Raw genomic sequence first — 23,435 nt, 5'->3', positions numbered from 1 at the left:
ATGTATTTTTCTCCCCATTTTGCCAATTGTATGCTATCAAATGGAGAGGATTGTGTTATGACATACTATCTGTGACGTTATAGTCTGTCTGTTCAGAGCTGCGCTGCGGCTTGATGGGAATCTGATAACTATGCACACAGTGCCTCCTTCATGCATTGTATATCAGGCAGCTGAGCGAATATAGTCTTGTATTTAGATTGGTTTCCAACGTGTAGGCTATATTTAAGATGACATTATAGGCCTATAGTATGAAGAGGATTTTCAAAATAATGTCGATGAAATGATTTTACAATGAAAGGGTCTGTTATCTTGCACTGTTGTCGATTAGGTTCTAACCAACTGGCCATGCATTTTAAATCTAAACCCAATATTCTGCAGCTGAATCCATTACTATTTTTAGTTAGATAGTGTGACTGTGCGGCTTCTAGCTGGTTTGCAGATTTCCATATGCCAGAGCAGAGTGGATGACTCGACTCACTTGCATGAATGCAGCTGGACTTGTTCTATAATCTAGGCTACATTCTCACTGTGACTGACCAGATCCAATTTTAGACGTTGCTTCTGTTTTGGGGTTTGTGTGACCGACGATAGTAGCCTATTCTGCATCTACAATAGGCAACAGCCTGTAGGCTACACGCGTCACGCGCAGGAGCTGTCCTCTCTGTCATGGTGCTTAAACTGAAACTGCCACCGTTCCAAATCACGCGACAGACAGCGGACCCCGATTGATTAGTACGAATGTTATTTTCCACACATCAGATTATTCACGTCAGACAGATATTAATAATATATGGGTAACCGTACTCTAAGGTTTGTGGATGTGTGTCAAACGACTCCCCCTATCCATCGTTATAAATCCCAGTCACGTGGTGTGCAGTGAGCGTATATTCTCCCTATCCGACAGATGCCAACTCTCGGTGGAGGAAGCCTCACATACTGGCTATTATTCTGCTCTGCCTGGCACATTTGTCTTAGCCAGGTATTTTCCTAGTGTTCAGTTTATTTGCTGAATTTATTCGGTATTCCATTATGGATTAACATTGATTTGGGAGTTGGGTTAGATACATTTATATGAATCACTTTAATGTAGCCTAAGCTTGCGGTGAATGCATTATTCTAGTTGACAATTGTATACAGATTAAATGTACAGTAGCCTGCAACAGTGCAGCAATCTATGTGGTCAGTCACGCATGTCTCCATTTGTGCTCCAGGATACACTGTACATGGAATCATCCACGTGCTCGTCTTAAACAGAGTTCTTACCCACCCCCTCATAGTCTCACAGACAGTGCTCCCACCAACCCGCCTCTCAGAATAAGACAACCTCAGAGAGTTAACACACACAGGAAACTTTATTGTCAAACAGCAGTAATGATCATGGAAATGGTCTGAAAGGGTACAGAGAATGAGAGATAATGAATATAAATGGATGCAGTAAATGCAACAGAAAAACAATATGTAATAACATGGATATAACATATTCCAGAAAGTGTACAGTATTATATAGAGCCATTATTGCATGGAACTCCCTTCCATCTCATATTGTTCAAATGAACAGTAAACCTGGTTTTAAAAAAGCAGATATTGCAACATCTCACGGCACAACGCCTCTCCCCTATTTGACCTAGATATTGTGTGTGTATTGATATGTAGGCTATGTGAGCCATTTTGTAATTGATGTAGTTCTGTCCTTGAACTGTTCTTGTCTATTAATGTTCTGTATTATGTAATCTTTCATGTTTTGTGTTGGACCCCAGGAAGAGTATCCTAATAAAATACCAAAATATCCCTATTGATTTTGTTAGTCACTCAGATGTCATATGAACATGGCATAAGTCGTGGCAAAATATGTAAAATTGCAGGAAATTAACTTTAAAATATAATTTTTTCTCTCTGCCATCAAAAATGTACCCGTATGTATGGTGGGGAACCTACTAACCAAATCTCTCTTAGGGCCCTCAAAAAGGCTATAACAACCAAATTTCTTAAATTCCTCAAATATTTTGCGCTCTAGCACTCTCAACCCAGAGTGCTCTGAAATTGGAGTAGGTTGTCAGGGTGAATTTTACAAACGCACCCCTAGACTCACCAGCATCAGTTCGACATGGACAAGTGTGCACACAAACAACACAGGGAGTGAAATAGTGTCCTGTAGTGGCCTCAGAAGGGAGAATTCCCTTCACTAGTCTCTCACAGACAACCATGCAACGCTTTAACCCTCCTCCACATAGTGTGCACTCACAGATGCAGGAGCATTAATAGTACCAACACATAATGTATCCCAACAGAGTCCTTACTTCTAGAAAAAGGGTTCCAAAAGGGTTATTTGGCTGTCCCCATATGAGAACCCTTTTTGGTTCCAGGTATAACCCTTCTTGGTTCAAGGCATAACTGCTTTTGGTTCCATGTATAACCATTTTGGGTTCCATGTAGAACCCTCTGTGGAACTGGTTCTACGTGGAACTGCAGTGGAAATTTTCTGTATTTACCAAATCATGAGAGCAAACCACACACAAGTCAGTTTTCATAAAGTCCATCTTTAATTATATGAGCTCCATCCCAACCCTGTGACTGTAACGGTCTGAGTGTAGTGGGTGAGGAGTCAGGCGCAGGAAGCAGAGAGTTCAGGGGAGTGCTATTTTAATGCACTGAGAAATGCTGAACAGAAGCCAACCCTCACGAAAACACAGGGCGTACTGAACAAACAAATGCCCCAAACAGGGGGGCTTAAACTGTCCAGGAAAAAAACACAAAATGGGAAAACACAAAACCCATAGACGTGCACACAAGTACACCAAACCGACGATCACAATAATTAATCCGGCACAAGGAACCCTGCGGGCCGGCTGACTAATAAAGCCTTACTACCTAACTCAACACAGGTGCACTCAATCAACACATAAGGAGGGGGAGGAAATAATCAGTAGCAGCTAGTAGGCCGGCGACGACGACCGCCGAGCGCCACCCGAACGGGAAGGGGAGTGTCCTTCGGTCGGAGTCGTGACAGTGACTCTCAGATCAATTCAGTGTCTATAAATGAATTCTCTGAAAGTCCTTACACATTGCAACTGAGATCCTTTATAGCAAAGACACACATAGCCAGACAGCATTGGCTATAAATTATCATTCAGTTTGTCTCCTAAACTATTTTCTTATCTCGCTCTCAGGACCATAAAACAAAACCTCATCAACAGGCATATATCAAATACACCCCTCCTGGACAAGATCACAGAGACACAGTGACTGGCACACAGACATTGTGGAGCCAAGAGATAATTAGTTCCCCCTCAATCATCCTTTAACATGGTTTAAAAGATATGTTTGCATATGAAGACAAGCTTGACCTCTCCCCTCTCTGCGGCCCAAGTAACTGAACCCTGACAGAGAACAGATAACTGCAACCGGCCAACAGTATTATCCAAACATAGACATTCTAATGACATATCTCACATAAGCATGAAATAAAAATAATAAAACATATTATTTATAAATGTTACCTAAATAATTCTGATTCCGCCACGACAGAACCCGAAAGGGTTTTTACCTAGAACCAAAAGCGGTTCTTTAAAGGGTGCTCCTATGGGGACAGCCGAAGAACCCCTTTAAGGTTCTAGATAGCACCTTTTTTTCTAAGAGTGCTTGGTGGCAAACATGGCACATATTTAAATGAAGGTTCTGTCTAAATATGGTACCTGTTGAGGCTTTGCTGGTCTTTAGAATAAATTGGGTATGTACTGTACATTGGTGTTTGATGTGTGACATCACAGCTCAGAGATTGTCACAGCCAAACCAGGGCCTCTCCTCTGTCACGTCTTGCTGCCAGACTGTACACATCAATATTATATCCTTCAGTTTGGCCATGAGGCTTACAATCTATATCATTGTCTTTTTCTTGATCTCCTTAACCTCTCCTCATCCTCCCCTTCCTCGCTCTCTCTATGTTCTGTTCTGGCTTGATATTCTAAATGTTCTGTTCTGGCTTGACATTCTAAATGTTCTGTTCTGGCTTGACATTCTAAATGTTCTGTTCTGGCTTGACATTCTAAATGTTCTGTTCTGGCTTGACATTCTAAATGTTCTGTTCTGGCTTGATATTCTAAATGTTCTGTTCTGGCTTGACATTCTAAATGTTCTGTTCTGGCTTGACATTCCTCTGCTGAACGTTCCCGTGTTCCTTCCTTCCCCCACCCACCCAGACCGATTCTGAAAGCAGCTGTGTGTGTGCGCATGTGTGTGTTTGAATGTGTGTGTGCATGTGCGCGTGTGTGTGCGTGCAATTGTAAATGGTAAATCAGGTCATTTTGGTCAGTGCTTAGTGCTGTTCTGTTCACAAAGACCAAGATCTCCCCCAACACATTCATTACCCTGCTCTGCTCTTCTCTACACCCTGCCAAAACAGACAGCCCACTGAGACAGCCCTGAATGGGAGAGATGGTACAGAGAGCGAGAAGGGGGAGAGGTAAAGAGAGAGAGACACTTAAAAAAAAAAAACTTCTGTATGTGTAATATTTACTGTAATTTTTTATTGTTTATTTAACTTTTGTATATTATCTACCTCACTTGCTTTGGCAATGTTAACACATGTTTCCCATGCCAATAAAGCCCCTTGAATTGAATTGAATAAAGCCCCTTGAATTGAATTGAATTGAGAGAGAGAGAGACAGAGAGAGAGACAGAGAGAGAGACAGAGAGAGAGACAGAGAGAGTGACAGAGGGAGAGAGAGTGAGTGACAGCCAGTCAGACATGGAGAAAGAATAGACAGAGACATATAGAGATAGAGAGGGAGAGAGAAATAGAGGAAGACAGACAGACAGACAGACAGACAGACAGACAGACAGACAGACAGACAGACAGACAGTCAGAGGGGCCTTTTAACTAGACAGCAGCAGATAGAGAGAGAGGCTCTCTCTGTGGCTCTCCCACTGTGTCGACTGACCAGGGCCGAGTTAGATCTCACTGCACAATAACTCTTCATCACAATAAGCTGATAACTGTTAACATGCTGACTGGTTGCTGCAATGCCATAGTCTGTCTGAGTATGTGCTTGTTACGAGACACACACTCTTAAAAGGATGAAAATATACTTTTATATATGCACCCGGGCACAAACATACATGTGTACCTACAAGCACACAAACAGACTCTATCTCCCTTTTTGTGTCTCTCTCTCATACACACACACACACACACACACACACACACACACACACACACACACACACACACACACAGTGAAAACAGTAGCCGGACCTTGAGGAGCATGTATCAGGGGGAGCTACCTGTGTAGAATATAAAACCACAGGGACTGTCAGACTGGTCTGCAGTGCAGAGGAAAGGAAAAGAGAAGCCTATTCACTAGGCTCTCTATCACTGCTGCTCGTCTCAACAACACAAAGAAGGAGGAAATCACACTCCTCCTCTCCAGCCAGGGGGTCCAGACTTACTGCAGACAGAAAGTCTGTTTTAACAAGACAGTGTTTGTAAGAGCAAACTCCGAGCTCAGCTGACTCAGAGATGAAAGTTTAGTTCAATTGTTAGATAGTTTGGAGCCTAGGTCTTGGATGACAGGGTCAGTAGTTTATCCGAACAATGTGACATGACAAGTCATAACTCTGGGAGTTAGTTATGTCAGGGGATGTGGCCACTAGGAAGCAGGGACTCTCCTTGGGGTTAGCTATGCCGTTACTGCACATCAGAGTATGACATAATTGTGACATACCGTCACTGGTGACTGGTTGCTCCCTGGAGCAGACGTCATCAGAGATGTCCACAGAGGAGGAAGGAGAAAGAGGGACATACAAATGGTGAGAGATATGGTGTTACTCATCGCCATGGAATAGTGCCATGGCCAATCACACACACACACACACATCCCTCGGGCTGTGCTGTCCTGCCACTTTGCATTTACTTCAGCACAACGGAGAGTCTGGCCAGAGGGTAAAAAAATAGAGGAAGAGAGGCCAGTGAAGAGAGAGAGACAGTCTTGAAATGTCTATATTCTTTTGGAACTCTTGTGAGTGTAATGTTTACTGTTAATTTTTATATTGTTTATTTCACTGTTGTTATTGATCTATTTCACTTGCTTTGGCAATGTAAACACGCTTCCCATGCCAATAAAGCCCTAAACTTGAATTGAATTAAATTGATTTGAGAGGGAGAGAGGACAGTGAAGAAAGACAGAGGACAGTGGAGAGAGAGAGAGAGAACAGTAGAGAGAGAGAGGCCAGTGGAGTGGAGAGAGGCCAGTGGAGAGAGATAGAGACCAGTGGAGTGGAGAGAGAGGCCAGTGGAGTGGAGAGAGAGAGAGAACAGTAGAGAGAGAGAGGCCAGTGGCGTGGAGAGAGAGGCCAGTGGAGTGGAGAGAGAGGCCAGTGGAGAGAGAGAGAGAGGCCAGTGGAGAGAGAGAGAGAGAGAGTGAGAGGGCAGTGAAGAGAGAGAGAGAACAGTAGAGAGGTAATTTGTGAACATTTGAACATCTTGGCCATGTTCTGTTATAATCTCCACCCGGCACAGCCAGAAGAGGACTAGCCACCCCACATAGCCTGGTTCCTCTCTAGGTTTCTTCCTAGGTTTTGGCCTTTCTAGTGAGTTTTTCCTAGCCACCGTGCTTCTACACCTGCATTGCTTGCTGTTTGGGGTTTTAGGCTGGGTTTCTGTACAGCACTTTGAGATATCAGCTGATGTACGAAGGGCTATATAAATACATTTGATTTGATTTGATTTGAGAGAGAGAGGACAGTGGAGTGGAGAGAGGCCAGTGGAGAGAGAGAGGCCAGTGGAGTGGAGAGAGAGGCCAGTGGAGAGAGAGAGGCCAGTGGAGTGGAGAGAGAGGCCAGTGGAGTGGAGAGAGGCCAGTGGAGAGAGAGAGAGGCCAGTGGAGTGGAGAGAGAGGCCAGTGGAGTGGAGAGAGGCCAGTGGAGAGAGAGAGGCCAGTGGAGTGGAGAGAGGCCAGTGGAGAGAGAGAGGCCAGTGGAGTGGAGAGAGAGGCCAGTGGAGTGGAGAGAGAGGCCAGTGGAGAGAGAGAGAGGCCAGTGAAGTGGAGAGAGAGGCCAGTGGAGAGAGAGAGAGGCCAGTGGAGTGGAGAGAGGCCAATGGAGAGAGAGAGAGGCCAGTGGAGTGGAGAGAGAGGCCAGTGGAGTGGAGAGAGAGGCCAGTGGAGAGAGAGAGAGGCCAGTGGAGTGGAGAGAGGCCAGTGGAGAGAGAGAGAGGCCAATGGAGAGAGAGAGAGGCCAGTGGAGTGGAGAGAGAGGCCAGTGGAGTGGAGAGAGAGGCCAGTGGAGAGAGAGAGAAGCCAGTGGAGAGAGAGAGAGGCCAGTGGAGTGGAGAGAGGCCAGTGGAGAGAGAGAGAGGCCAGTGGAGTGGAGAGAGAGGCCAGTGGAGAGAGAGAGAGGGCAGAGAGAGAGAGAGTGGAGTGGAGAGAGAGGCCAGTGGAGAGAGAGAGAGGCCAGTGGAGTGGAGAGAGAGGCCAGTGGATGGAGAGGCCAGTGGAGAGAGAGGCCAGTGGAGTGAGAGAGAGGCCAGTGGGAGTGGAGAGAGAGGCCAGTGGAGAGAGAGAGAGCGAGAGGGCAGTGGAGAGAGAGAGAGGGCAGTGAAGAGAGAGAGAGGCCAGTGGAGAGAGAGAGAGCGAGAGGGCAGTGAAGAGAGAGAGAGCGCGAGAGGGCAGTGAAGAGAGAGAAGAGCGAGAGGGCAGTGAAGAGAGAGAGAGCGTGAAGAGAGAGAGAGGCCAGTGGGAGGAGAGAGAGAGGAGAGAGAGAGGCCAGTGGAGAGAGAGAGAGAGAGAGAGGCCAGTGGAGTGGAGAGAGAGGCCAGTGGAGTGGAGAGAGAGGCAGTGGAGAGAGAGAGAGAGGCCAGTGGAGTGGAGAGAGAGGCCAATGGAGAGAGAGAGAGCCCAGTGGAGAGAGAGAGAGGCCAGTGGAGTGGAGAGAGAGGCCAGTGGAGAGAGAGAGAGAGGCCAGTGGAGAGAGAGAGGCCAGTGGAGTGGAGAGAGCCAGTGGAGAGAGAGAGGCCAGGCCAGTGGAGAGAGAGAGAGGCCAGTGGGCAGTGGAGAGAGAGAGCCAGTGGAGGAGAGAGAGGCCAGTGGAGAGAGAGAGAGCGAGAGAGGCAGTGGAGTGGAGAGAGAGGCCAGTGGAGAGGAGAGAGAGAGGGCAGTGAAGAGAGAGAGTGGAGCGAGAGGGCAGTGAAGAGAGAGAGGCCAGTGGAGAGAGAGAGGCCAGTGAGAGAGAGAGAGGCAGTGGAGAGAGAGAGAGAGGAGAGAGAGGCCAGTGGAGAGAGAGAGCCAGTGAGAGAGAGAGAGAGGCCAGTGGAGAGAGAGAGGCCAGTGGAGAGAGAGAGAGGCCAGTGGAGAGAGAGGCCAGTGGAGTGGAGAGAGAGGCCAGTGGAGTGGAGAGAGAGGCCAGTGGAGAGAGAGAGAGAGAGGGCAGTGGAGAGAGAGAGAGGCCAGTGGAGAGAGAGAGAGGCCAGTGGAGAGAGAGAGAGAGCCAGTGGAGAGAGAGAGCGAGAGGGCAGTGGAGAGAGAGGCCAGTGGAGGAGAGAGAGAGGGCAGTGGAGAGAGAGAGAGAGAGGCCAGTGAAGAGAGAGAGAGAGGGCAGTGGAGAGAGAGAGAGGCCAGTGGAGAGAGAGAGAGAGAGGCCAGTGGAGTGGAGAGAGAGAGCCAGTGGAGAGAGAGAGAGGCCAGTGGAGAGAGAGAGAGAGGCAGTGGAGAGAGAGAGAGAGCCAGTGAAGAGAGAGAGAGGCCAGTGGAGGGAGAGAGAGGCCAGGAGAGAGAGGCCAGTGGAGAGAGAGAGAGAGGCCAGTGGAGAGGAGAGGCCAGTGGAGAGAGAGAGAGCCAGTGGGAGGCAGTGGAGAGAGAGAGAGCCAGTGAAGAGAGAGAGAGAGCGAGAGGGCAGTGAAGAGAGAGAGAGGGAGTGGAGAGGGCCAGTGGAGAGAGAGAGCCAGTGGAGAGAGAGAGAGAGGCCAGTGGAGCAGTGAGAGAGGCCAGAGGAGAAAGAGAGGCCAGTGGAGGAGAGAGGCCAGTGGAGAGAGAGAGAGCCAGTGGAGAGAGAGAGAGAGGGCAGTGAAGAGAGAGAGAGAGGCCAGTGAAGAGAGAGAGAGTGGAGAGGAGAGAGGCCAGTGGAGAGAGAGAGAGGCCAGTGGAGTGAGAGAGAGGCCAGTGGAGTGGAGAGAGAGGCCAGTGGAGTGGAGAGAGAGGGCAGTGAAGAGAGAGAGAGACCAGTGGAGTGGAGAGAGGCCAGTGGAGAGAGAGAGAGGCCAGTGGAGAGAGAGGCCAGAGGCCAGTGGAGAGAGAGAGAGGCCAGGAGAGAGAGAGGCCAGTGGAGAGAGGAGGGGCAGAGAGGAGAGAGGCCAGTGGAGAGAGAGAGAGGCAGTGAAGAGAGAGAGACCAGCGAGAGAGAGCGAGAGAGGCAGTGAAGAGAGAGAGAGAGCGAGGGGCAGTGGAGAGAGAGAGAGAGCCAGGGCAGTGAAGAGAGAGAGGGCCAGTGGAGAGGAGAGAGAGGCCAGTGGAGAGAGAGAGTGAGAGAGAGAGGCCAGTGGAGAGAGGAGAGAGAGGCAGTGAAGAGAGAGAGAGGCCAGTGGAGAGAGAGGCCAGAGAGAGAGGCCAGGTGGAGAGAGAGAGAGGCCAGTGGAGTGGAGAGGGCCAGTGGAGAGAGAGAGGCCAAGAGAGAGAGAGAGGCCAGTGGAGAGAGAGAGGCCAGAGAGAGAGGCCAGTGAGAGAGAGAAGCCAGTGGAGAGAGAGAGAGGCAGTGAAGAGAGAGGCCAGTGGAGAGAGAGAGAGGCCAGTGAGAGGAGAGAGAGGGCAGTGGAGAGAGAGAGAGGCCAGTGAGAGAGAGGCCAGTGGAGAGAGAGAGGCCAGTGGAGAGAGAGGAGGCCAGTGGAGGGAGAGAGAGGCCAGTGGAGAGAGAGAGGCCAGAGAGAGGCCAGTGGAGAGAGAGGCCAGTGGAGTGGAGAGAGAGAGGCCAGTGGAGAGAGAGAGAGCGAGAGGGCAGTGGAAGAGAGAGAAGAGAGAGCCATGGAGAGAGAGAGAGAGGCCAGTGGAGAGAAAGAGAGAGGCCAGTGGAAGAGAGAGAGAGAGGCCAGTGAGAGAGAGAGAGAGGCCAGTAGAGGGAGAGAGAGGCCAGTGGAGAGAGAGAGGCCAGTGGAGAGGAGAGAGAGGCCAGTGGAGAGAGAGAGGCCAGTGGAGGAGAGAGAGGCCAGTGGAGGAGAGGCCAGTGGAGTGGAGAGAGAGGCCAGTGGAGAGAGAGAGAGAGGGCAGTGGAGAGAGAGAGAGGCCAGAGGGCAGTGGAGAGAGAGAGGCCAGTGGAGTGAGAGAGAGGCCAGAGAGAGAGGCCAGTGGAGAGAGAGAGAGCCAGTGGAGAGAGAGAGAGAGAGGGCAGTGAAGAGAGAGGAGCCAGTGAAGTGAAGAAGAGGCCAGTGGAGTGGAGAGAGAGGCCAATGGAGAGAGAGAGAGCCCAGTGGAGAGAGAGAGAGGTGGAGTGGAGAGAGAGGCCAGTGGAGAGAGAGAGGCCAGTGGAGTGGAGAGAGAGGCCAGTGGAGAGAGAGAGGCCAGTGGAGAGAGAGAGAGCGAGAGGGCAGTGAAGAGAGAGAGAGAGAGAGAGTCCAGGAGAAGAGAGAGTGGGAGTGGAGAGAGAGCCAGTGGAGAGTGAAGAGAGGAGAAGAGAGAGAGAGCGAGAGAGTGAAGAGAGAGAGAGCGAGGCCAAGAGAGAGAGAGAGGCCAGAGAGAGAGGCCAGGAGGCCAGTGGAGAGAGAGAGGCCAGTGGAGTGGAGAGAGAGGCCAGTGGAGAGAGAGAGAGCCCAGTGGAGTGGAGAGAGAGGCCAGTGGAGAGAGAGAGAGCCCAGTGGAGTGGAGAGAGGCCAGTGGAGAGAGAGAGAGGCCAGTGGAGAGAGAGGGGCCAGTGGAGTGGAGAGAGAGGCCAGTGGAGAGAGAGAGAGCGAGAGGGCAGTGAAGAGAGAGAGAGACCAGTGGAGTGGAGAGAGAGGCCAGTGAAGAGAGAGAGAGAGAGGCCAGTAGAGTGGAGAGAGAGGCCAGTGTAGTGGAGAGAGGCCAGTGGAGAGAGAGAGAGGCCAGTGGAGTGGAGAGAGAGGCCAGTGGAGAGAGAGAGAGGCCAGTGGAGTGGAGAGAAAGTCCAGTGAAGAGAGAGAGAGAGAGGCCAGTAGAGTGGAGAGAGAGGCCAGTGGAGTGGAGAGAGAGAGAGTCCAGTGAAGAGAGAGAGAGAGAGGCCAGTAGAGAGAGAGAGAGTCCAGTGAAGAGAGAGAGGCCAGTAGAGAGAGAGGCCAGTGAAGAGAGAGAGAGAGAGGCCAGTAGAGAGAGAGAGAGAGAGAGGCCAGTGAAGAGAGAGGCCAGTGAAGTGAGAGAGGGAAGCCAGTGAAGAGAGAGAGAGAGGCCAGTGAAGAGAGAGAGAGAGAGATGCCAGTAGAGAGAGAGAGAGAGAGAGAGAGGCCAGTGAAGTGAGAGAGGGAAGCCAGTGAAGAGAGAGAGAGAGGCCAGTGAAGAGAGAGAGAGGCCAGTGAAGAGAGAGAGAGAGAGAGAGGCCAGTGAAGAGAGAGAGAGAGAGAGAGAGGGGGGGCAGTGAAGAGAGAGAGAGAAGCCAGTGAAGAGAGAGAGAGAGAGAGGGGGGGGGCAGTGAAGAGAGAGAGAGAAGCCAGTGAAGAGAGAGAGAGAGAGAGGGGCAAGTGAAGAGAGCGAGAGAAGCCAGTGAAGAGAGAGAGAGGCCAGTTTAGATGTCCTTTACAAATGATAAAGGACACAAGATAAAATAAATAAGCATAAATATAACCCATATTTATGCTTATTTATTTTATCTTGTGTCCTTTACCATTTGTACATTGTTAAAACACTGTATATATATAATATGACATTTGTAATGTCTTTATTGTTTTGAAACTTCTGTATGTGTAATGTTTACAGTTAATTTTTATTGTTTATTTCACTTTATATATTCACTTTATATATTATCTACCTCACTTGCTTTGGCAATGTTAACACGTTTCCCATGCCAATAAAGCCCTTGAATTGAATTGAATTGAATTGAGAGAGAGACCACTGAAAAGAGAGAGAGAGAAAGAGAGGCCAGTGAAAAGAGAGAGAGAGAGAGAGAGAGAGGAAAGTGAAGAGAGCGAGAGAAGCCAGTGAAGAGAGAGAGAGATCAGTGAGGAGAGAGAGAGGCCAGTGAAGAGAGAGAGAGAGGGCAGTAGAGAGAGAGGAAAGTGAAGAGAGCGAGAGAAGCCAGTGAAGAGAGAGATAGATCAGTGAAGAGAGAGAGAGATCAGTGAAGAGAGAGAGAGGCCAGTGAAGAGAGAGAGAGAGAGAGAGAGAGAGAGAGAGAGAGAGAGAGAACAGTGAAGAGAGAGAGAGAGAGAGAGAGAGAGAGAGAACAGTGAAGAGAGAGAGAGAGAGAGAGGCCAGTGAAGAGAGAGAGGGGGGCCAGTGAAGAGAGAGAGAGAGAGAGAGAGAAAGAGGCCAGTGAAGAGAGAGAGAGAGGCCAGTGAAGAGATAGAGAGGGGCCAGTGAAGAGAGAGAGAGATAGGCTAGTGAAGAGAGAGAGAGAGGCCAGTGAAGAGAGAGAGAGAGGCCAGTGAAGAGAGAGAGAGAGGCCAGTGAAGAGAGAGAGAGGCCAGTGAAGGGAGAGAGAGGCTAGTGAAGAGAGAGAGAGAGAGGCCAGTGAAGAGAGAGAGAGAGGCCAGTGAAGAGAGAGAGAGAGAGAGAGAGAGAGAGAGAGAGAGAGAGAGAGAGAGAGAGGGAGAGAGAGAGAGAGAGAGAGAGAGGCCAGTGAAGAGAGATAGAGTGGCCAGTGAAGAGAGATAGAGGGGCCAGTGAAGAGAGAGAGAGAGAGAGAGAGAGAGAGAGAGAGAGAGAGGCCAGTGAAGAGAGATAGAGGGGCCAGTGAAGAGAGAGAGAGAGAGGCCAGTGAAGAGAGATAGAAGGGCCAGTGAAGAGAGAGAGAGAGAGAGGGGCCAGTGAAGAGAGAGAGGGCAGTAGAGAGAGAAAGAGATAGAGGCCAGTGAAGAGAGAGAGAGAGAGAGGGAGAGAGAGAGGGGGCAGTGAAGCGAGAGAGAGGGCAGTAGAGAGAGAAAGAGATAGAGGCCAGTGAAGAGAGAGAGAGAGAGAGGGGGGAGAGAGAGAGAGAGTGGCCAGTGAAGAGAGATAGAAGGGCCAGTGAAGAGAGAGAGAGAGAGAGGGGCCAGTGAAGAGAGAGAGGGCAGTAGAGAGAGAAAGAGATAGAGGCCAGTGAAGAGCGAGAGAGAGAGAGAGGCCAGTGAAGAGAGAGAGAGAGAGGCCAGTGAAGTGAGATAGAGGGGCCAGTGAAGAGAGAGAGAGAGAGAGAGAGAGAGAGGGGCCAGTGAAGAGAGAGAGAGGGGCCAGTGAAGAGAGAGAGAGAGGGGCCAGTGAAGAGAGATAGAGGGGCCAGTGGAGAGAGAGAGAGAGGCCAGTGAAGAGAGATAGAGGGGCCAGTGAAGAGAGAGAGAGGGCAGTAGAGAGAGAAAGAGATAGAGGCCAGTGAAGAGAGAGAGAGAGGCCAGTGAAGATAGAGAGAGAGGCCAGTGAAGAGAGAGAGAGAAGCCAGTGAAGAGAGAGAGGCCAGTGAAGAGAGAGAGGCCAGTGAAGAGAGACAGGCCAGTTTAGAGAGACAGGCCAGTGAAGAGAGACAGGCCAGTGAAGAGAGAGAGGCCAGTGAAGAGATACAGGCCAGTAGAGAGAGAGAGATCAGTAGAGAGAGAGAGGAGATTTTGATTTTCCATTTTCTCCATGCTCCATTCATCTCTATTGTTACTTCTAGCAGCATCACACAGTCAGCTGTTACTTATTGTCTGGGGTGGTGGAGTCAACACAAGATGAATGAAAATCAGAGAGTGAGAGAGAAAGAAAGATAAACCATGTGTGTGTGCATTTCAACCAATCAATCACATATTTTATAAAGCCCATTTTACAACAGCAGTTATCAAAGTGCTATACAGATCGCCAGCCTAAAACCCCACAGAGAAATCAATGCTGTTCAAGACGTTTGAACGTTCATAGATGACCAACAGAGCCAGATAATACCCACAGTGGTTGTATAGGGTGCAATAGTATAACACCTCAGGAGTAAATGTCAGTTGGTTTTTCATGGCCAAGCATTAAGAGGTCCATAGAGAAAGAGAGAGATTGGCAGCACAGCCAGGTGGACTGGGGACAGGGACAGCTAGGAGTCATCAGGCCAGGTAGTCCTGAGGCATGGTTCTAGTGCTCAGGTCCTCTGGGATAATAGACATACAGAGGAAGAGAAAGAGAGAGAGACAGGAGCATTAGAGGGATTTTTAAGATCACACAGGACACCAGATAGGACAGACTCTTGACCCACAGCAGCATAGATACTGGGACAGAGGGGGTGTACAAAACATTATGAACTCTTTCCATGACATCCACTGACCAGGTGAATCTTATTGATGTCACTAGTAAAATCCACTTCAACCAGTGTAGATGCAGGGGAGGAGACGGGTTAAAGAAGGATTTTATGTCTTGAGACCATTGAGACATGGATTGTGTATGTGTGCCATTCAGAGGGTGAATGGGCAAGACAAAATATTTAAGTGCTTTTGAATGGGGTATGGTAGTAGGTGCCAGGCGCACTGGTTTGTGTTAAGAACTGCAGTGCTGCTGGGTTTTTCAAGCTCAACAGTTTCCCGTGTTTATCAAGAATGATCCACCACCCAAAGGACATCCAGCCAACTTGACAACTGTGGGAAGCATTGGAGTCAACATGGGCCAGCATCCCTGTGGAACACTTTCTACGCCTTGTAGAGTCCATGCCCTGACAATTTGAGGCTGTTCTGAGGGTAAAAGGAGGTTCAACACAATATTAGAAAGGTGTTCTTAATGTTTTGTACACTCAGTGTATAACCCCACCCACTTCGCCAAAGGGAAATGGCCAGGTCCTGAGACAAGGCTAAGTATAGCCTACAAAGATCCCCACCGCACGAGTATGACGGGACGCAAAACCTGTCTGGAAGATTACGTCAGTGACTCAACACACTCAAGTTGATTACAGAGAAAAAGCCTGGGATAATGTGATGTACCCTCCTAGGGATGGCATGGGAGAACGCGAGCAAGCCAGTGACTCAGCCCCAGTAATAGAGTCAGAGGGTGATGAGTCACTCCAGTGCCTTGCCTTTCACCTTCACATCCCCGGGCCTGACTAGACTCAATCATAGAACCAACCTCATTAAGAACTTAAAGGTTTCAAATGGATCGGCAGACCATTCCATAGAAGAGGAGCTCTGTAGGAGAAAGCCTTGCTTCCAGCTGTTTGCTTAGAAATCCTAGGAACAATAAGGAGGCCTGCGTCTTGTGACCGTAGTGTACGTGTCGGTATGTACGGCAGGACCAAATCAGAGAGTGTAATAAGAGAGCAAGTCCATGTCATGCTTTGTAGGTTAGCAGTAAAACTGTGAAATCAGCCACAGCCTTAACAGGAAGCCAGTGTAGAGATTCTAGCAATGGAGAAATAGGATCACATTTTGGGGTTTCTAGTTTAGTTTAGTGCAAAATACAGCTGCTATATCTGAAGCCTTTTCCAGGTAGCTGAAGAGTAGAGCGTTACGCTAATCTAATCTTAATGTGACAAAAGCATGGATCAGCTTTTCTGCATATTAAAAAATAATCATAATTTAAAAAATATATTTCTGATTTTTGCAATGTTATAAAGATGTTACAAAGATGGAATTTGCATTGGTGCATGTATTTGTTTCTTTGAATAGTGGTAGACATGGCTAGTACACAATGCATGATCCACTGGGGATACTGTTGAGGCTACAGAACAACTCAGCTAGTTCTCAGATCTGTTCTGCCTTTTTCTTTTTTTTAATAATTTCCCTTCCTTAGCCCCTATGCCTGCTAACGAAGAGGATTGTTAACACTGGCAACGAATCAGAAGAATACAACAGGAGGAGAGGACCATGTCCCTGATACTGAGCCAATTAGACCCTAAACACTTCCTCCTCAACCGATTTATAGTCTGCAGTAGATAAGGTGGCGTGAGAGAACATGTTAGCAGGTTTTATTCAGCAACACTGAGCTAAGTTGTGAGTGTGTGTGTGTCCTGTCCATGTCCTCTTCATGACTTAGTGATCACTTCCTGGTCTGTCATCCTGCCATGTCATTGTCAGCATCTTTATTTCAGCTTTTTTAAGTAAAGGAGGGGGGAGAGAGAAAGAGAGTGAGCCTGTTTTGCACTTCAAACAGAGAGTTCTAGTTTTCTATATATATATATATATATATATATATATATATATATATATATATATATATATATATATCCCACTTACTGTCTCGCTCTGTCTTACAAGCAAAGCAGTGAGAACTATAAGCTATATACTGTAACCTCTGCCTAGCACCATGCGCTCATCTTAGTGCCTAAATGAACCCCAACATGTTAGTCAGTAAGAAGATGAATCTCCTTGGCCTGATTTATGACATGGAGGAGATGAACAGGGAGTATTTGTTCTGGACCAAACCAAAAGCCAGACCAAATGCCCTGTGGAAATGAAGTACTGACATCTCTGACCAATAAAGCTTGATATGAGATAATGTTAGTTCTGGTGTATGATGATGATGTGTAAAGGATACTGTTTCTTCCTGTTTAATGGAAGAGCTTGCTCTGGAAGAGAGGTAGCTGACATAACTGGTGTGTCTGGCAACAGAGGCAACCCATTGGTGCCACTATTGATCTTGGTGTTGGCACAGACAGACCTACAGGGTAGCACAGGAGTCTGACTCACTTACAGTCATCACATGAGCTGCACTGATCAATACCTCCTGACCACTTTGACTGCACCATTTGCAAACACACACACACATAACTTACAAGGTCAGTGCAGGGTCAAACACTCCACAGCCACAGGGATCAATGTGATGGCAGTATGATCAACAGGATCTGTTGCAAACGGAATGTTTCATTTACTGTATGACATAATGAGAGATGGACAATCCCCGTAATGATCCAAATGGATCAGAACATTACAAGAGTCCCACTCGCACACACTTTCTCTCTTTCTCTCTGTCTAGATGTATTTTTTCTCTCTATCTAGATGTATTTTTCTCTCTCTCTCTATCTAGATGTATCTCTCTCTCTCGATCGCTCTCTTTCTCTCTCCCTCCCTCTTTCTCTCTCCTCTCACACACGAAAAACACTAGTCTGCTTGTCATGTTTGCGTCCTCTCTCCCTTCCTTTTCCCTTTTCTAAATCTCACTACTCTCATTCTCTACCTCCTTCTACCTCCTTCTCTTATTTCGAAGACTAATCTTTTGTTACAATTCTGTTCTTTCCAGTCGTGTTCTCCAGAATCAGAGTTGAGATCAGAAGAATAGCACAGAATATTATTTTACACTCCTTTTCTCCTCCCCTCTTCTGGGTATTTGTAGTTCCTATTGAGCGAAAGGAATGCAATACAGCAGTCTATAATTAGCTAACAGCATTCCTCATGCATTCTCCCCAGTCTCTAAAACAGCCATTTAGACAAGACAGAAACAGGACCTATACTGTACGTGTGGCAGGCTGTGCTTACTACACATCATACAGGCCCTTAGCCATGCCAGACATACAGTACAGTATCAAACACAGACAGAGCTACACATTGTTCCTGGAGTCATCAGAGAATGGCCAACTAAACAGTACAGTATCAAACACAGACAGAGTGTGTTTTGTTCCTAAACAGTACTGTAACCCGTCTACTACTGTGCTGTCAATGTTCTGGGATCAGTTACTGTGCTGTCATTATTCTGGGATCAGCACACAGTTACTGTGCTGTCATTATTCTGGGATCAGTTACTGTGCTGTCATTATTCTGGGATCAGCACACAGTTACTGTGCTGTCATTATTCTGGGATCAGTTACTGTGCTGTCATTATTCTGGGATCAGCACACAGTTACTGTGCTGTCATTATTCTGGGATCAGTTACTGTGCTGTCATTATTCTGGGATCAGCACACAGTTACTGTGCTGTCATTATTCTGGGATCAGCACACAGTTACTGTGCTGTCAATGTTCTGGGATCAGTTACTGTGCTGTCATTATTCTGGGATCAGCACACAGTTACTGTGCTGTCATTATTCTGGGATCAGCACACAGTTACTGTGCTGTCATTATTCTGGGATCAGCACAGTTACTGTGCTAATGGTTTATTATTGTCACGTTCTGACCTTTATTTCCTTTGTTTTGTCATTATTTAGTATGGTCAGGGCGTGAGTTGGGGTGGGCAGTCTATGTTTGTTTTTCTATGATTTGGGTATTTCTATGTTTCGCCCTAGTATGGTTCTCAATCAGAGGTAGGTGTCATTAGTTGTCTCTGATTGAGAATCATACTTAGGTAGCCTGGGTTTCACTGTGTGTTTGTGGGTGATTGTTCCTGTCTCTGTGTTTGCACCAGATAGGACTGTTTGGGGTTTTCACGTTTCTTGTTTTTGTATTCAGTTGTTCATGTGTACATTTACGTATTAAAAGAACCATGGACACTTACCACGCCGCATATTGGTCCTCTGATCCTTTTCGCCTCTCCTCTTCGGGAAGAGGAGGAGGAAATCCCTTACAATTATTGGCATGTTAGATATATGGACTGAGAATACAGTGGGTTTGGGGTTTTCAAGACAGTCTATGGTTGGCAAGACATAACTATCCAAACTGAAGGAAAGCTGGACAGCACTGTGTGTGTTTTATGTGTGAGTGGTTATAGCATTAATTGTGAGAGGCACATATCTAATAGATTATGTTCAGTATGAGGCAGCAGTGTGTGAGGCTTGTCTCTCTGTCTTGACCCTTACTATGGTCAGGGAGGAAAGAACTGCAATGACTCATCACTTGGCACAGCCAGCACTAACGAGACACGACACACAGAGAAGAGAGCTGAGAGGAGCAGCAAGGATACAGCACACGCACACATGTACTTTCACACACACACATGTACTTTCACACACACACACATGTACTTTCACACACACGCAAAAGCACAGATGAGTAGCTCAGTGGGGCAGAGGAGGTTGGCAGGGTCCTGCTCTGTGAGCTGCTGGAAGCAAATAGACCTCATGCCTGAGTGTGTCTGTCACGTCTGGGGCTACACACACACACACTCACACATAATTAGCCACGCACACACACATATAATTAGCCACACACACACACATATAATTAGCCACACACGCACTGCATACACACTTGGTCTAGCACAACTCCCCTCTTCCTTCATGCCACAGGTGTGCCTGTCACTTGAGAGAAGCCACACTGAGTTAGAGAGTGTAGCCGGAACAGAGACTAGAGGACATAAACAGTACAGAAATAAATCAATATAACCAACATACTTGTGTGTGTGTCTGTGCATGAGTGTGTGAGAGTGTGTGTGAGTGTGCGTGAGAGAGAAAGAGAGAGAGATCTTGTTATGTCCTATGTTCATTAGGTCATTTTTTTTTGTAAAAAATGTTCACCTTTATTTAACCAGGTAGGCTAGTTGAGAACAAGTTTTCATTTACAACTGCGACTTGTCCAAGATAAAGCATAGCAGTGTGAACAGACAACAACACAGAGTTACACATGGAGTAAACAATAAACAAGTCAATAACACAGTAGAAAAAAAGAGAAAAAAAGAGTCTATATACATTGTGTGCAAAAGGCATGAGGAGGTAGGCGAATAATTACAATTTTGCAGATTAACACTGGAGTGATAAATGATCAGATGGTCATGTGCAGGTGGAGATACTGGTGTGCAAAAGACCAGAAAAGTAAATAAATAAAAACAGTATGGGGATGAGGTAGGTAAATTGGGTGGGCTATTTACCGATGGACTATGTACAGCTGCAGCGATCGGTTAGCTGCTCAGATAGCAGATGTTTGAAGTTGGTGAGGGAGATAAAAGTCTCCAGGTAGGCTAAATGAAACCTTACATTCACTTTCTATCGATTCCTATTGATTCCCATGTTGTCATTAATACAGTCAACTTCTGTTCATCCCAATGTGTTCAATCTCATGTCCCTTTCACTAAACTCACCCCAATTATGGTGCGTTGTCTCGCAGATTGTCGCATCAGCTTGACATTTTCTGGGAAACTCAGAAATAAAATCATCCGTAATTGCATCAGATGTTTCCATCCACAAAACATTATCCTGAAATACATCCAGGAAAATTGGAAAAAGAGATAGACCTCCCACTTCAGCTTTCAGTAGTAATACAGGTAGCCCAAAAGAGGTTAAACACACCTACGGGAGGGACAAGGCTTACGCTTAAACCAGACAGACGACTCTCAGGCATTCGTAAAATGGAATTGACATGGTGGATGAGAGAGCATTGTATTGACTGTTTCATGTGGGTTGTCATTTTAAAAGACTTACAAGAGCGTTACTGTATGTAGTGTCCTGAGGTCAATGTCCCTGTCCCTTCTATCACTCATTTATAATAACACGTTCATAACCAGTCAGCAAATATTTGGAGCAAATTAAATGTGTATTTTGCAGACCTTGTAATGAAATGACAAAGATCTGTTATAAGCAAAATCACTATCCTTCTCTACCACTTTCTACTCTAGCAGTAGATTTGACTTCCCATGAGCTGTCCTTGCACTAACAAGTGATGTGTGTTTCACTATGCAACCTACTCGCACTGCACACACAGTGATGTTATCCAGAGCCATCGATGGAGACGGGAGAGAGATGGTGGTGAAGATGATGATGATGTCATATAGCCCCAACCCAGTTGTATTGAGCGCTGCATTTTGGTATGGTTGCTGGGCTAAAGGCTTCTGCTTCTACAATCTACAGTCTGCTTCTAATCTACAGTCTGCTTCTACAATCTACAGTATGCTTCTACAATCTACAGTCTGCTTCTAATCTACAGTCTGCTTCTACAATCTACAGTCTGCTTCTACAATCTGCTTCTACAATCTATAGTCTGCTTCTACAATCTACAGTTTGCTTCTAATCTACAGTCTGCTTCTAATCTACAGTTTGCTTCTAATATACAGTCTGCTTCTACAATCTACAGTCTGCTTCTACATTTACATTTACATTTAAGTCATTTAGCAGACGCTCTTATCCAGAGCGACTTACAATCTGCTTCTACAATCTATAGTCTGTTTCTACAATCTACAGTCTGCTTCTAATCTACAGTCTGCTTCTAATCTACAGTCTGCTTCTACAGCCTGCTTCTACAATCTACAGTCTGCTTCTACAATCTGCTTCTACAATCTACAATCTGCTTCTACAATCTACAGTCTGCTTCTAATCTACAGTCTGCTTCTACAATCTACAGTCTGCTTCTACAATCTGCTTCTACAATCTACAGTCTGTTTCTACAATCTACAGTCTGCTTCTACAATCTACAGTCTGCTTCTAATCTACAGTCTGCCTCTAATCTACAGTCTGCTTCTACAATCTATAGTCTGCTTCTATAATCTACAGTCTGCTTCTAATCTACAGTCTGCTTCTACAATCTACAGTCTGCTTCTACAATCTACAGTCTGCATCTACAATCTACAGTCTGCTTCTAATCTACAGTCTGCTTCTAATCTACATTCTGCTTCTAATCTACAGTCTGCTTCTACTATTGTAAAGTGACTGTTCCACTGGATGTCATAAGGTGAACGCACCAATTTGTAAGTCGCTCTGGATAAGAGCGTCTGCTAAATGACTTAAATGTAAATGTAAATGTACAATCTACAGTCTGCTTCTCCAATCTACAGTCTGCTTCTACAGTCTGCTTCTCCAATCTACAGTCTGCTTCTAATCTACAGTCTGCTTCTAATCTACAGTCTGCTTCTAATCTACAGTCTGCTTCTAATCTACAGTCTGCTTCTACCATCTACAGTCTGCTTCTACAATCTACAGTCTGCTTCTACAATCTACAGTCTGCTTCTACAATCTACAGTCTGCTTCTACAATCTACTGTCTGCTTCTAATCTACAGTATGCTTCTAATCTACAGTATGCTTCTACAGTCTGCTTCTACAATCTACAGTCTGCTTCTAATCTACAGTCTGCTTCTAATCTACAGTCTGCTTCTACAGCCTGCTTCTACAATCTACAGTCTGCTTCTACAATCTACAGTCTGCTTTTACAATCTACAGTCTGCTTCTATTCTACAGTCTGCTTCTACAGTCTGCTTCTAATCTACAGTCTGCTTCTACAATCTACAGTCTGCTTCTACAATCTACAGTCTAATTCTACAATCAATAGTCTGCTTCTACAATCTACAATCTGCTTCTACAATCTACAGTCTGCTTCTACAATCTACAGTCTGCTTCTACAATCTGCTTCTACAATCTATAGTCTGTTTCTACAATCTACAGTCTGCTTCTAATCTACAGTCTGCTTCTAATCTACAGTCTGCTTCTACAGCCTGCTTCTACAATCTACAGTCTGCTTCTACAATCTGCTTCTACAATCTACAATCTGCTTCTACAATCTACAGTCTGCTTCTAATCTACAGTCTGCTTCTACAATCTACAGTCTGCTTCTACAATCTGCTTCTACAATCTACAGTCTGCTTCTACAATCTACAGTCTGCTTCTACAATCTACAGTCTGCTTCTAATCTACAGTCTGCCTCTAATCTACAGTCTGCTTCTACAATCTATAGTCTGCTTCTATAATCTACAGTCTGCTTCTAATCTACAGTCTGCTTCTACAATCTACAGTCTGCTTCTACAATCTACAGTCTGCATCTACAATCTACAGTCTGCTTCTAATCTACAGTCTGCTTCTAATCTACATTCTGCTTCTACAATCTACAGTCTGCTTCTCCAATCTACAGTCTGCTTCTACAGTCTGCTTCTCCAATCTACAGTCTGCTTCTAATCTACAGTCTGCTTCTAATCTACAGTCTGCTTCTAATCTACAGTCTGCTTCTAATCTACAGTCTGCTTCTAATCTACAGTCTGCTTCTAATCTACAGTCTGCTTCTACCATCTACAGTCTGCTTCTACAATCTACAGTCTGCTTCTACAATCTACAGTCTGCTTCTACAATCTACTGTCTGCTTCTAATCTACAGTATGCTTCTAATCTACAGTATGCTTCTACAGTCTGCTTCTACAATCTACAGTCTGCTTCTAATCTACAGTCTGCTTCTAATCTACAGTCTGCTTCTACAGCCTGCTTCTACAATCTACAGTCTGCTTCTACAATCTACAGTCTGCTTTTACAATCTACAGTCTGCTTCTATTCTACAGTCTGCTTCTACAGTCTGCTTCTAATCTACAGTCTGCTTCTACAATCTACAGTCTGCTTCTACAATCTACAGTCTAATTCTACAATCAATAGTCTGCTTCTACAATCTACAATCTGCTTCTACAATCTACAGTCTGCTTCTAATCTACAATCTGCTTCTACAATCTATAGTCTGCTTCTACAATCTACTTCTACAATCTACAGTCTGCTTCTACAATCTACAGTCTAATTCTACAATCAATAGTCTGCTTCTAATCTACAGTC

The 23,435-nt window shown here is 46.3% G+C and overlaps 1 protein-coding gene across 1 annotated transcript in view; it reads left to right on the top strand.

Moving 5' to 3' along the window:
• Positions 1 to 23,435, top strand: part of LOC115108613 (phosphatase and actin regulator 1-like) — a 61,593-nt gene that overhangs the window by 458 nt on the left and 37,700 nt on the right. The gene's annotated exons all lie outside the window — the stretch shown is intronic.

The sequence above is a fragment of the Oncorhynchus nerka genome, linkage group LG24, assembly GCF_034236695.1.
Source record: "Oncorhynchus nerka isolate Pitt River linkage group LG24, Oner_Uvic_2.0, whole genome shotgun sequence".
Lineage (NCBI taxonomy): Eukaryota > Metazoa > Chordata > Actinopteri > Salmoniformes > Salmonidae > Oncorhynchus > Oncorhynchus nerka.
The sequence above is the reverse complement of the archived record's forward strand: the minus strand, read 5'-3'. Positions and strand labels throughout refer to the sequence as shown.